The sequence below is a fragment of the Crocodylus siamensis genome, chromosome 2, assembly GCF_052110815.1.
Source record: "Crocodylus siamensis isolate JL-2025a chromosome 2, ASM5211081v1, whole genome shotgun sequence".
NCBI classification, from domain to species: domain Eukaryota; kingdom Metazoa; phylum Chordata; order Crocodylia; family Crocodylidae; genus Crocodylus; species Crocodylus siamensis.
The window spans coordinates 246731133-246745515 of NC_143396.1; the positions used below are offsets into that span (position 1 = coordinate 246731133).

At 46.6% G+C, this 14383-nt stretch overlaps 1 long non-coding RNA gene across 1 annotated transcript in view; it reads right to left on the bottom strand.

Annotated features, from left to right (window-relative positions):
* Positions 1 to 1652: 1652 nt before the first annotated feature.
* LOC149871977 (uncharacterized) overlaps positions 1653 to 14383 on the bottom strand; it is a 59775-nt gene continuing 47044 nt past the window's right edge. The window contains exons 2-3 of the long non-coding RNA XR_016440340.1: positions 2476 to 2524; positions 1653 to 2019 (exon numbers count right to left, since the gene is read on the bottom strand). This is a non-coding gene — a long non-coding RNA (uncharacterized LOC149871977). The remainder of the gene's footprint in view (positions 2020 to 2475; positions 2525 to 14383) is intronic.

Consider the following 14383-nt stretch of genomic DNA (forward strand, 5'->3'; position numbering starts at 1 on the left):
TGAACCCCGGCCCCTGCCTGTGGGAGCCAGCAGCTGCTGCAGCCGAATGGAGAGAGGAGCCCAACTCCCCCACGCCCACGGGCAGCATGACTAGAGCAGAGCCCATGCAGGGGGGCGGGTGCAGGCTACCCACTGTGGGCTCATGCTCCCTGCCCTGCTGCCCTCCCCCCCGGGGCCCCCACAGCCCAGTAAGTGAGAGCCGATACAACAGGGCAGAGTGGAGTCAGGTGCAGCAGCTTGGTGCTGCCACTAGAAGCTACACACTGCCCTGGCAAGGTGCCTCCTGCCTGCCTGGCAGCAGCGAGGGGCACAAGTCCATGGTGCTACCCTTGCTGCATCCGGGCAAGCAGGGGATACCTCATCAGGACAGCATGGATCTCCTGGTGGTGGCACCAAGCTTCCCCACTGGCCCCACTCTGCCCTGCCATGCTGGATTTTGCCCATAGGGCCACAGAGGCCCTCAGGGGAAGGGCATCAGAGTGGGGAGCCCAAGCCCATAGCAGGCAGCCCACTCCTGCCCCTACTCAACACACAGATCTTGGGGGCATGTGCCTGCCATACTCCTCTCAGGAGTGCACATAGCATAGGGGAGCCAGTTGTGGCCCCATCCCATTCCCCACCAGGGCCCTGCAGCCAAGCATTCCAGCCCCAGCCCCAAGCCCCATGCACTGCCTGGCTGGGCAACAGCCCCAGCCCTGCCCAACTCATTTCCTCCATCCCTCTATCCACCCCTATGGGGGCCCCAATCCTGCCCCCACCAGACTTACCTGTTGGAGCTGGTCTCCAGATTGCCTTACCCAATTCCATCCCCCCAGTGGCAATGTGTAGGGGATGCATGAGGGTGCACGTGTACCTCCTAAGAGCACTGGTGCATCCCCTGTCAGCCAGCATTCCCAGGTGGGGGGGGCAGGCAAGAGTGCTGGTGCCCCCCCGAGAGCATTTGCCATGGAGTGCATCAGGAGAAGCAGTCCCACCCCCCCGGCAGCTGATCCTGCCAACCTGGAAGCACCAGCGGCACATCACTGCCAGTTGTGGGTTGGCAGGATTGGCCGTGGGGGAACCCCCCCTGGCAAGTTCCCCCCCCAACTCAGAAAGCACCAGTCGCCCATGCCCCCTCCCCCCAGACTTACCTGTGGGAGCTGCTCTCCAGATTGCCTGGTGGCCATGTGCATGTGTGAGCATGCACATGGCACCACCTGCCTGACTGCCCTCCTCCTGCTTCCCCCAGCTCCTTGCAGACTGGAACTCTGCCATCCTGCAGAGAGGTCTTTGTAAAAGTGGAAAATTTGCATGTTTCTCTGGTAAAATGAATAATCTGTATTTTTCTTGATCAAAAGACAAATTCCATGGGGTTTTTTTCCTGTTTTTCCATGGGAAACGGAAAGCCCAGATCCCTGGTCATCAGCTACTGCGGACTTATGAGCTTTTTAAATATCTTCATAGCTAACCCCTCCTGGCTGTTTAGGCCATAACACCAATTTTTCTACTTAATAATATCTCCCATATGTAAAAATACCCTAATGTGCAAGTATTGTTTTTTTGTTGCTAAACACTTCTTGTTTCTGTTGGAGTTCCAAGTGGAGCTTTATAAATATTTCCCATAATTATTCTAAGTATCTTCTATCTACATGTTTTAAAAGTGCATTAAATTCAAGTGAAAATCTGAAATGAAACTAACTACTATTACATTTTTCTCAGTTGCCTAGCTTTTCACTTTGCATGAATGTACTAAACATTGATTTATGGGAAAAGTGAAACTAGGCAGCCCAAAAATACAGTGTTCTCTATGTAAAGCATTTCCCTTTGTTTTTAGCATGACTGTAGTACCCTTGAAAGCAAGGGGCTAATTGACTGACTCATCTTACCTTATCTGCCTCAAAAACTTTTGGATGGGGTCCAGCAGAGGAAAAGTCTAAAAAGCTTCCTTTGGGGAGTTTCTTCTCTTTCTTTTCTTAAGAAAAGTGAAGACAGAAGCAGTCTTTGGTATCTTTCCCATGATAAGGTATCTTGTGCAGCCTCCTGAAGAAAAAGGCTAGCTTTACTAAGATGTGGAAAAGTCCTGTTTGTATTAGGACTCTTCATTAGAGTACAGCCCTTCAGAATCTTGCTGGGATCCTATGACCCCAGCTGACTTCCTGCCCTTTGGGCAGGGGGCTGGACTCGATGATCTCCCGAGGTCCCTTCCAGCCCTGATGTCTATGAAATCTATGAAATCCTAGTGAGCTCGATGTTTACAACCCGCATTGTTTCCTTGTGAGAAAATAAGCAAAACATATATCTCTTTCATACAGTACTTCCAAAAGGCATAGGGATACTGAGATTTACTGTTCTGTTTCCTAAGGGTATTTTTATTAATATATAGTATATTTTAAATAGTGGGATTTACTGTATCTTATATTTAGGCTATGGCAAAGTTCATAGGTTTGGTGTACATGGGAATATAGTATGTGAACTTTACAAAACTGTAAGACTTACTTCCTTTAGTGTAGATAAAGCATTTGCTTTGCTTCACAAATCTTTATATCTGAAATAAATAATTGCAAAATAAATAAGTAGACATCAAACTTCCATAGCACATTGATAGCCTCAGAGAGAACATATTAAATCTATGTTGCACAGCAGCATAACTTATAAAAACAAGTATTTTTTTTTACATTAATGAGATCCTTCACTGTATCTGTAGGTCCTCTGATTCTGTAACTGACTTTACCTTCTGCAGTCGCAAAACCTTTTGGCTGCATCTTCCCTTTGTACCACCTTACTTCATTTATATTTATCTGGCTTTGAGTATTTTATTTCTATCTTGAACTGTTTCAAGTAAAGTTCTGTTTTCTAACAGGACTTCATGCCATTTTTACTGATTTAATGGCAACTAATTCAGGTAGACTTAAAAGACCAGGAAGTTTCCTATTTCCAAGGGAAGTCCCTGTCTAATCAGGGAGGTGATTATCCTCCTTATTTTTTCATCATGCTTTTCCCTCAGAAACAATGTAGCTAGAAGTTAGAGGTTACATGTATTACTGCTATCAATCTCAATGTTTATAAGTCTGCTCACACCCTCTCTAATGATACAAACACCACTGTGGACATAGGGGACGCATCTACACAAGACACCTAAATGCACAGTAGCATAGTTCACTATTCAGTAAGTGCATGTATCTACGTGTGTTTGCAATAACTGTGTAGGACACTGGTGACCTTGTGGTGCTGTGGGGGAAGGTGGAGGTGCAGTGCCACTCAGGGCAGGCATTTCAATGTACACAATTATGAGGCACTGCCAGGCTGAATGTGGGAGCATGGGCATGCTTGTTCAGTACAGCAGTGCCGCATAAAGGTCAAAGCCTTGTGGGCACAGTGGGTCACCATGACTGACCACAATCATTGGTCCAGCAGTGCCCATTAGTCTACAGCCACAGCTGTGTTGCCTACAGCAACATGGGTGGCATCTGAGTCTCTGCCCTGGCCTGACACCTCTAGCAATATGTCACCAGAGGAGGACCCCTCAGGCATCCCCTGCCCTGTCCCACTGAGGTCTCTGGTTGCAGTCTCCACCAGCACCTGCCTCATCAGCTATGCAGCCCCAGGGCCAGCCATGAGGCACAGCTGGCGATTACACCACTGGCTGCCAGCAGTGCCAGCTGCTCCCCAGGAGGGGCTCCTGGCCAGCTGCCTGCATACCATGCCCTGCCATTGGATCCCTGCCGTTGGAGCTGCACACTGTCACTAACATTAGAGTCACACAGCTGTTAGTCACAGTGTCACTTACAGCCAGGAAGGAGCCATGCCAGTTCTGGCCATGTGGTAAGGCCCACAATGGGGGGAAGGGCCCTTCCCAGCCCTTGCTCTGCCTCCCCATCAAGCATGCCTGCACTCCCCTGGTCCTGGGTCCCCCCCTCCCCCCCCCCCACACACACAGACTACACAGGGAGGCAGGAGACAATGCAAACATTTACTGAGCAGCCCATTCCCCTGCAGCTAGGTGGGCATGGCCTCTCACATGCCAAGAAACACATCAGTGCCAGTAGTGATATCTTCCTTGGCTGAAGGGGGCAGGGACATGAAATACAGGTAGCCCTCCAGGCAGTGGCAGAGATTGTGAGCAGCCCGGGCTTTCCCCCACACCATCATTGATCAGGGTCCTATACCAGGTATGCAGGTGCACCCAGGGCACCATGGCCAGCAGCAGCAGCAGGAGGGGTCAGGCACCCCTCACTCCATGCAAACAGGTCCTTGTCCACTGCCTGTGACATGCGGAAGAGGCACACTTGAGGGGTAGTGCCAGTATGCTAGGGGGTTGGTCCCAGGATGCCTCCCTGGAGAGGCCCCCTGCAGCGGGTTTGGAGGCACAGGCAGCTCCTTTTTCCAGTTGTCCAGGAGTCCCGTGCCCCCTAAGCCCAGGTGCCATAGGCTGGGCGGCAGCACAGGACAGTGGCTGACCTGCAGGTACTTCCAGGATCCTGGCCTGTCCAGCCCAGGAAGGGGGCAGGGGAGGCAGGCTGCCTATGTCCAGCACCCATTGGCCTGCATCCCCAGGGGAGTGAGCAGGCGCTGGGGGCAGGAGTCAACCAGCAGCCACCTGGGCCCAGGCCTGCCCAGCTGACTTACCATAGTCCCTGAGCACCTGTGCATGCCCACCCCTGATCTGAGGCCAAGCAGCACGTGGCCCCTGGTACAGAGCATCTTATCAGAGAAACGTTACAAACTCATAAACAGCTCCTGTCTCATGGCTATGCAGACCCAGCAGCTACATGCAGGGAAGGGCTGCCCTTGGAAGCTGGGATGTAGCCTCAGGGTCACTGCCACCCAAAGCCAGGGCCCTGAGGATGTGTTGACTCTGCCAGAGGTGAATGCAGGACTACAGCTCCTGCAGCAGCTGGTGGTGGTGTTGGAAACCTGGATGCAGGACTCACGGGCCTGGCAAGTGGAGATCATTGCTCATGAGGATGCACAGGACTGGGCAGACAGCAACTTCTGGGCAGAGCTCCTGGTCTTGGAGCGCAAGCAGCTCCAGCTGCTGTGGGAGCAGAACACCATCCTAGGCCAGGCACTGCAGGCCACAAACAATGCCCACTGGGTGCTGGACACCATTCTGGTCCTGATGGTTGCATTCAAGCTGCCCACAGCCCAGCCCCCAATCCTAGCACTGCCTGCCATCTGGCAGCTGCCTGCCCCCTCCTGCCTGGGCCTGGGAGAAGGTTATGCACCACCTCCAGCAGCCAGAAGACCCTGGCCCAGCATACACCCCCCCATCCAGCCCCACTGCTCACCCCGGGTCCACACAGGCATGGAGCCAAACAGAAGTTGCCTGCAATGGGGCCAGGACTGTGCACTACCCCTGCTTGCCCTGGCCATCAGCTGCTGGAAGGGGAGCCACCCACATTGGGAGACCAGCAGCCACTGGGCAAGACCCCCACCCAGTGTACTCACCACCACAAGTACACCCAAAGGGAACAGCCAGAGGCTGGAGTGCTGGCTGCCTCCCCCCAGGCTCTGCCCTCTAGGCACTCCCATGCCATGGTCCCCCACCCCAGGACAGCCCACAAAGGACACTATAAATAGTTTTTTAGAAGAAGGTTTTTTACTGTAGGTGGGTGGATTGGGTGGTAGAGGAGCTGTTTCTTGGGAATGGGGAGGAGGGGGAGACGGTCTTTTTTTGCTGAGAGGAGAGGGGGGCTCTGTTTGTTGTGGGGGAGAAGCGGATTTGGTCAATGTGAGAGAAATTAAACTTTTTCTTGTGAGACGTGTGTGCATTGAGTATGGTGTTGGAGGTGGCCAGAGGGGATGGGGTCTGTGGGCTGGCAGTGCAGGCAGGCTACAGTGGGGAGTGCCCCAGCACCCTGCTGGAGGGTACACACCTCTCCTGGGTCCTCAGCAAGGAGGGCCTGCTGCTGCTGCTGCTGCCACAAGTGGTTCTCCCACTGCTAGATGTCTTCCGTGTGCCATGCTTCCTCTACCTAAATCTCACAGAAGAGCTCCCTCTGGGCCTCACTGATGCTATGCAGCACATGGGCTGCAATGATGACCCAGGAGAGTTTGTCCTTGGTGACCTTGAGGCAGGCAGTGAGGGAGCACCAGCAGCCTTTGAGTTTTAGATTTATATATGCCATGTGTAGAAAACAGAGAAGCAGCTTGTGCTCTAGCCAGGCCCTGTTACATTGGTGAAGAAGGTATACATTTTGTACAGTTGTTAGGCTAGCACAGAAAGCTGTATGGTATTTGTGAGATGTATGAAATTGTTGAATTTTCATGCTATTTTCTTTTGAATCTGCTGATGCCAATGCATATAGTTTTATTTTGTGTTTACAATATATTCTCTGCCTGGTAGCACTCTCCCACAGACTTAGCTGGATTTATTTATTTATGAAGGCACTAGGACAAACATAAGAGTATGCTGGCCTTGATCTTCAGGCCAGTGTGCAAAGAGAGCAGAAGGACAAGACCGTGCCTTTTTTCCTATTGACCCTCATCCTCTTATACTCTTTTTACACCTACCATGGAGAGTGGGTATATGTAGTTCTTGATTCCCACAACCCAGAAAGTGCAGCACTTGCTATTGTGTATAACCCTTCAACAACTGTACCTTGGGGAACAGATGATGATTCCCTTGTGCCCATCTTTCTTCAACAGAAAGAAGCCTGTGGAACCATATTAATGCTTAGGCAGAACAGTCTAGAATTTGAATTATATATACATGTTAAGTTCATCACGTTTAAGCATATGGCTGGATCTGCCCTGCAGAGCTGCTCTATGTGGCCCACCAGGATAATGGTGGGCAACTAGAAGCTGGGCGCATGGCTGGTGGAGAGCAGCCTGCTCTGAGGCCTTTGGGCCCCAGTGATATGAGCAGTGGCAGGAAACTGAGCAAGAGCTGATACAGCCCTGGTTGCACTCCAGGCACTTTGCCTATCACCACTGCTACAGCCCTACATCCTCAGCTGCTGGCCCATGCTAGAGCCACTGCCATGTCTTTTTTGAGGCATGCCTTAGGCCACAGACTGAGTTGGAGCTGCCATCACTGCTGCCATCTTCCCAGGACACAAGGTGAGTTTGACACCCCTGACCTAAAAGAACTGAGGTTAAAAACTAATGGAAAAAAGGCTGAATTAGAAAAGGAGGTGGTGACCAAATGAGGACACTCTGAGTTGGAGGAGTCTTGTAAGGAAGAAAGATGGGCAGCACAATAGCCAACTGATTTAATGCCAGGCAAATGAGTTAATAGAGATAAAAGCCTTACCAGATATATTAATGTAAAATGTGCAGTACAATACCAGGAAGAATTTTGGGACTAATTTTGCTCTTATTAAAGGCCAATGACAATGTTCCCCTTTACTTTAAGAGGAGCAGAATTGGGCTAGGACGCCATTAATAACTGATGAGGAAAAATGATGGAAACACAGAATTGAATTCCATTTTCTAAATCTGTCTTTATAAAGGCAAATACAGGAATGTAAACATAGAGAAGCAAAGGAATTGAGTAAGACAGAGTGTGCAAAAATAAATAGTGGGAAAATGGAATACTTGGAAAATCTGGATGTTTACAAGTTGCTTGATCCAGATGATGGGCCTTGTAAGAATGTTAAGGGAATTAACTAGTGAATTTCCTGTACCACTGAAAATTATTTCTGAAATCATAGCAACTAGGATGTACAGCACTACAAGAACACAGAAAAGCAAATATGATTCTGATTTTCAGAGATGGAAGAAGACTAGCCTTGGCAAGTACTGTCCTATAGGTCTGTATTTTATATCTCTGAAAGAACAAGAAAACAGGTAAACATATAAGCTAGGGACAGAAATTACACACAAACTGGTATAAGTGATCAGAAACCAGTTTAAATCTGTAACTGAACAGAAATTCAATGCACATAAACCACTTTCAAAATGGCCAAAACTGGTTTAAGATAAATCTGGATGGATGTAATATCAAACTTAACTGATGTGGGTTAAATTGGTCTATTGAACTTCTGTCCCAGATCCCCTCCAGATATAAGTTAACTCACAGTCCTTCAGCATCCCAGGATGCTTTGCACTTCCTCCATAACCCCTTCCTCACAGGGTAGGCAGGTTAGCCTTAACTAAAGCTGTCTGCTCCAGTCAAGCAGGGATCTAGAGGCCGTTGGCTTCTGGCTTGGGCCACTGCAGGCATGTGGCTGCATTTCTGGAATCAAAAGTGAATGTCTGTTCACCTGCTTATCAGTTCAATCTACACAGTTTAGACTAACCTGCAAAGATTAAATCGATTCAGTCTCGGGCTCTTTGACTGTTTGTACTTAGCCATACAGGATAATGGAACTATAATGGGTGAACAGCATTTGTTTACAACTACTAAATCTTACCAATTAGATATGGGTTGGATTTTTTTGGATAGAATAACTAAGGCCCCTATTCTGCGAACGACATCTATCCAGCAAAGCCCTTAGACATATGCTTAAGTGTTTGCTGACTCGGGGGACAATTTAATTGAGATAGGTGGATTACATTTGGATTTTAGTGAAGCATTTGATATTTCAGTCATTTAAGATTTTACTAGATAAATTAATTCAAGCTGGCTTGACTAGGAACATTGTCCTATCAAGTAATAGCTGTATAAGAGGTTGTAAACAAAGAGTATTGATAAACTACAGTGTGCTGAATTGGGCAGTGTGTGATGGATTACCATAGGAATCTGTATTATGTTTGATCTTCTTTAATATTATCACTGATCTATAAGAGGTAATTAACAGAGTTAGTTGTATTCATGGATTACACTAAAATGGGAGGAGTCACAAAGATGTTTGAGGGGCAGAAGAAATCAGAAATTGATAAAAAATAGTAAGAGATTCGTCTTGAAAAATACAAGTTTATGCAACTAGCACAAGTCCAATGTCTTTCATTTGAGAGAGAAAACTAGTAATTAAAAATTTGAATAAGACATGGAGTTATAGCAGATGCCTTTTTTTGTGTTATATCATATTGGAACTTCATATCTGATGGGATATTACAACATTGGTCTGTATGTGCTCTTGGCATAAACTGAAGCAAGGCAAAAGATCCATAGAAAGAAACTGCTTCAGCACTTGACAAAACAATGAGATGTCCATAAATGCCAATGGGCTAAATGGATCGGGCTCTAAACATTTCTGTATGAATTTACTTTTGAACATTTGAGTTTGGTTTGGACACCATGATTACCAGCAAGAGGCTGAGGGTGTGTCTACATATGCAATTTAATGTGGGGCAATAAACTCTGGCACTTATTGTGCCAGAGTTTATCGCTCCCAGCCATGCTGTTTGCATGTGCACCCAGGACCACAGCATGTTGAGCTCGGTCAAAGCAACCAGTAGGAGGCCCAAGGGGTCAGCCTGCCAGCCTGGAGCTGCTCTGGCCCGACTCACCACGCTGCAGAGGGCTGGGTGGGACATGATAGTACTCCAATGCTGGGCTAGTTGGCAGGCAACTCCTGCACTGAAGCACCCTCATGCACCAGCCAGCCATGATAGCATCTGCACATGCGCTATTGTGCGGTAAAAAAACAACTCAGCAGGATAGTACTTGTATTTACAAGCATTATACTGCTGTGGAGTTTATTAGTTTATTCCAGCCTAATAGCCCTGCATGTGTAGACACATAACATTTACTGCTGAGTTAATTTGTCTACTCTGCACTAAACGTCTCATGTAGATGTACCCTGAGAAACTGAAAGGAGGTCAGAAAGCAGTAATAAAGAAAGGTTGACTAGAGCATTAATATAAAAGGTCTGTCTAAAGACTAACTGGTCTGTCAGACTAGCATCATTAAGGCATGCACCAGTTTGTGTAGCATCACATCTGGCTGTAATACTATACAACTAGGTATCCATTTAACATATAGGTTGACTTTCCAGGTATCTATTTAACAACTAGGTTGACTAGAGACAGCCTTTGGCTTGACTCTAGAGCATGTGCTAAAATCATGCCTCTGGCTCTGTAGTAGTATAATTATATGGAACACAACTTGCTTGGCAATACCTTTTTCTGGATCAATTACATAGTTGAGCAGTGGCGATGCGTAGCAGGTACACGGGAGTGTATATGCACCCCCTCAGAGCATTGGTGCACCCCCTGACCAGCCACACTCGCCATTTAAGCGATGGGCAGGGGGGCAGGCAGGAGTGCCGGCGCTCCCCCTGCAAGTGCCCACCGATAGGTGTGATCACTGCAGCCATTTCTGGGAGTCGCTGTGGCTGCTTCTGCAGTGGCTTCAGCGATCAGCTGTCACTTGTTCCCAGAAGTGGCCGCAGCCACTCGCAGAAGCAGTTGCAGGGATTACAGCATTTGGCCGCAGTGATTGGCCATCACAGGATCACCTGTGGGGAACCCCCTCCCCCCCAGTCTGCAGGACTGCCCACAGACACACCCCCAATTGGCGAGACTGGTCGCAGGGAGAGCATGTGCCCCCCTGACTAAGGCGGCGCCAGTCACCCATGTAGTTGAGAGTGATAGTAAACAAATGTTTTGGGTAATATTGCCCTGAGGTGATCTGAGGAAAAGCATTTTTTGCCAAGAAACTTGTCTAACATCTCTCTGAACTACAGAGCAGGTCCAGTAAAAGAAATTGCCACACAACTAGTATTGTGTGGTAAGATGTGTTAAATAATCTACCTGTGGGTGCCTATACATGTGTTCCAGGGTGGGGGAGGGGGTATTTTAATTAAAGCAGCTGTCTGGGAACTGCTCTAATTAAAACGTTCCAGCCTCATGTGTATTAAGTATCCCATGTTTCAAAATCGCCCCAGGGTGCTTTAGCTAAAGCTTATTGACAAGTTTTAATTAAAGCACACCCATGGCTATTTTGAACAGCAGGATGCTTAATCCATATGGCGGTAATTAGAACACATTGGAGGACATGTATAGGCACCCTGTGTTCCTTATTTCTTGGTGAATTGATACAAATCAAAATTATATAAATCAGCAATCAAGAAGCTCTTATTTAAATAATCTCCTTTTACTTTTATACTCATTAACTTTATTAAGAAGAGCCTAATTTTTATAGGTCATTATTCATTAGATTCAAAGTTATTAGAACCTATTGATAAATATAGCCATTACCCTAAATTTGACATTACTTTTTGCTAACTAGGGAACATGCTGTTTTGATGCATGTTTAAGCAATTGTTTAGCTTAACATATAATGAGATCTTCAGATTTTTATATTTGAAAATAGTTAATACTTGAAAAATAGGGTGGGAAGAGACCTCAGGAGATCATCTATTTCAGCCCCCTGCTCAGAGTAAGATCACTTAAACCATCACAGGCAAATGTCTGTTTAACCTGCACTTACTAGAAAAGGAAACCTCCACAGCTTCACTAGGAAATCTTTTTCAGTGCTCAACTTAATTATAAAGTTCTTCCTGAAAACTTCCTTACTGCAATTTAAGCCCATTGCTTCTTGTTCTGTACCCTGTGGACAGAGAGAATGGTTGATCACTATCCTTTTTGTAGCAAACCTTCTCATACTTGAAGAATCCTCTCAAATCTCTCTTGAGATGTCTATTCTCCAGATTATGCCAATCTTTCCAATCTTTCCTCATCTGTCACGTTTTCTAGACCTCTAATCATTTTTGTTGCTTTCTTCTGGATTCTTTCCATTTCGTCCCTTTCTGTCTTCTGTAGTAACCGTACAATAACATCTTTTCTGGATTTTAGTACTGTAGCAGGGCACTAAGGTGCCTGCTACTGAAAAACAGTAGTATGGGCTCAGCTGCTGGTTACTAGGGGCAACCAGGAGGAGCTAAGGGCTGACACCAGGTGGATCAGCTGGCCAGAAGGGGCAGGGCTGACCGCCATAAAACAGAGACAGGAGGCTGTGGGTCCTCTCTCTCTCTCTCTCCCTCCCCCTTCCTCTCCTGACCAGCAGCTGGGTTGAAGGGGCACGGTTAGGCTGAGGAAAGGAGCTTGACCCTGAAAGGAAAAAAAGGAGACAGGCCTCGAGGTATAAGTCATTAGTTATGGGTGCGATATGGTGTGGGTTAGAGAACGTTTGTTTAGAGTTACGTTTAGCCAGGAGGCTTATGTTTGAGTTACAGCTGATTGGCTTGGGTTATTATGTTGGTTGTTTGTGTTTACTGTTGACTGGAGGACCAGGTGAGGCTGTAGGGGTTGGAGGAGGCCTCATAGGAGCTCCACAGTAGCGTGGGGGTTCCTGGCGCCGGAAAGGCCACAGAGTCTGGGGGCCAGGCATGGCTACGGCCACCTGAGCCTTGATTGTCAGGAGCCCAGTGGGGCACAAGACTCGAGAAAGGAGTCTGGGGGGCAGGCACGGCTATGGCCACCTGAGCCTCGATTGCGGAGATCGCAAGGCAAGGCCCCGGTGTGGGCAGGGGATCGCGAGGCAAGGCCCCAGCGTGGGCAGTAGCGTGGAGAAGGGCCCCAGTGTGGACAGCAACCACGAGAGAAGCTAGGGAGTGTTCATAGGGCGCGGGTAACTGCGAGAAGCCCCAGAGGCGAGAGGGGGCAGCGAGAAGCCCCAGAGGTGAGCCAGGGGGCGCCCACGAGGGCGCCAAGAGAAGAGAGTTGACTAGACAACGTCTGGTACATCTGCGAGGCTTGAGGCATGGTATCAGGGGTGGTAGGAGCCACGCGTAGCCCCTAAGGCTGGAGTGCAACTAGATAGAGCATTGGCCAAGATACACCAGGGCACCATGTCAAAGTAGATAGAAAAGGGAGCCTCCCCTAAACACTTAAGACATCAAAGACGTGGCAGGCGAGATGGTGAGGGTGCATGGTGACACCAACTTGGCACGGTAGGGGGTGCTAGGGGAGTTCCCGTCCTGTCACAGGTCCCCAAAAATGAACACAGTACTTCAGGTCTTACCAGTGTGAATGGAGTGAAAGAATTGCTTTCCATGACACTCATGTTGATGTACCCCGCTATGCTATTACATTTTTTTCTTGCAACAATTTTATACTGTTTACTAATTCAGTTCACTATCTACTATAATCCTAGGTATTCTTCAGCAGTACAGCAGTTCTGCCAGTTGCTTCCTATCTTGTCCTTGTGCATGTGATTTTTCTTGTTTTCCTTTCAAAGTACAGTGCTTTGCATGGGTTCTTAGTGAATTTCTTCCTATTTATTTCAGACCATTTCTCCAATATATTATGGTCTATTTTAATCCTAATGATGAATTTGTTTTTACTAGAGGATTATTTCTATTTTTATTTGTGATTTTTCTCAAGGTAATTTTGAATGAAAATTTAAATTTAACTAAAAATGCACAATGTTAGTATTTAACATGGCTTTCTAGTTAACTAAAACCACCTTAAATGTGTGAGATACATTAAGGGGAAAAATAAATTTATATCTCTTATATTTCAAACTTCTTCTTTTTTAAATAGGAAGAATAAGCTGTAGACCTGAACTGACTGATTTCTGTTTACAAATATTTCAAGGATATAATCCTAATATTCTCCCTGAACTAGTTGATCTTATTCTCTCACACAGTTTTATTCATAAATCAGAAAAGGAAAACTTTTCCTTTTCGTTGGCTACCAAGTTCATTTCTGATTTTTGAATGAACTGGCTGAATAAACTGAAATAAAGATTATTGTTTTCTCTGTACCTACTGAAGAGGTTACTACTGTCAAAATCTGCTTCATGCTTCAGAAAACTCAGGCTCTAAGTGCTTAGTAAGTGACTTTCTCCAGTCAAGTACTTGGTTTATCTTTAAAACTTTGATAGCAAACATACTGCTTAGTATTTGTTTGTATTTAATTAAAATATTTGAATAATTACAAAAAACCCTTTAATATATGATATAAAATTATACAAAGTGATAAAGACAAAGATGGATTGTGAGGAACTACAGACAGTTCTGGCACAATTGAGCGAATGGACAAGTAAATGAAATTCAATGCAGACCAGTGTAAAATGATGCACCTGGGCAAAAATAACCCAAACTATACCTATACTATGATCGGCTCTACATTAACTGTTACCAAACAGGAAAGAGGTCTAGTAGCCATTATGAACAGTTTGCTTAAAAATATCAGCTCAGTTCTCAGCAGCTCTCAAAAAGGCAAAGGAAGTTTTAGGGATTATCAAGAAGGGAATTGTAAACAGAACTGAAAGTGTCATCATGCCCCTTTATAAATCCACGATGCATCCACATCTTGAATGCTGTGCCCACTTCTCGTCCTCATACCTCAAAAAGGATTTAGAAGAACTAGAGAGGGTACAAAGAAGGCAACATGGATGATTAGTGGTATGGGTGGCCTTCCATATTAGGAGAGACAAAACCGAGTAGGCCTTTTCAGTTTAAAAAAGAGATGCTTGAGGGGGGACGTGGTAAGGGTTTACACAATACTAAATGGTGAAGAGAAAGGACAGTAGAGATTTATTATTTACTCTCTCTCACAATACAAGAAG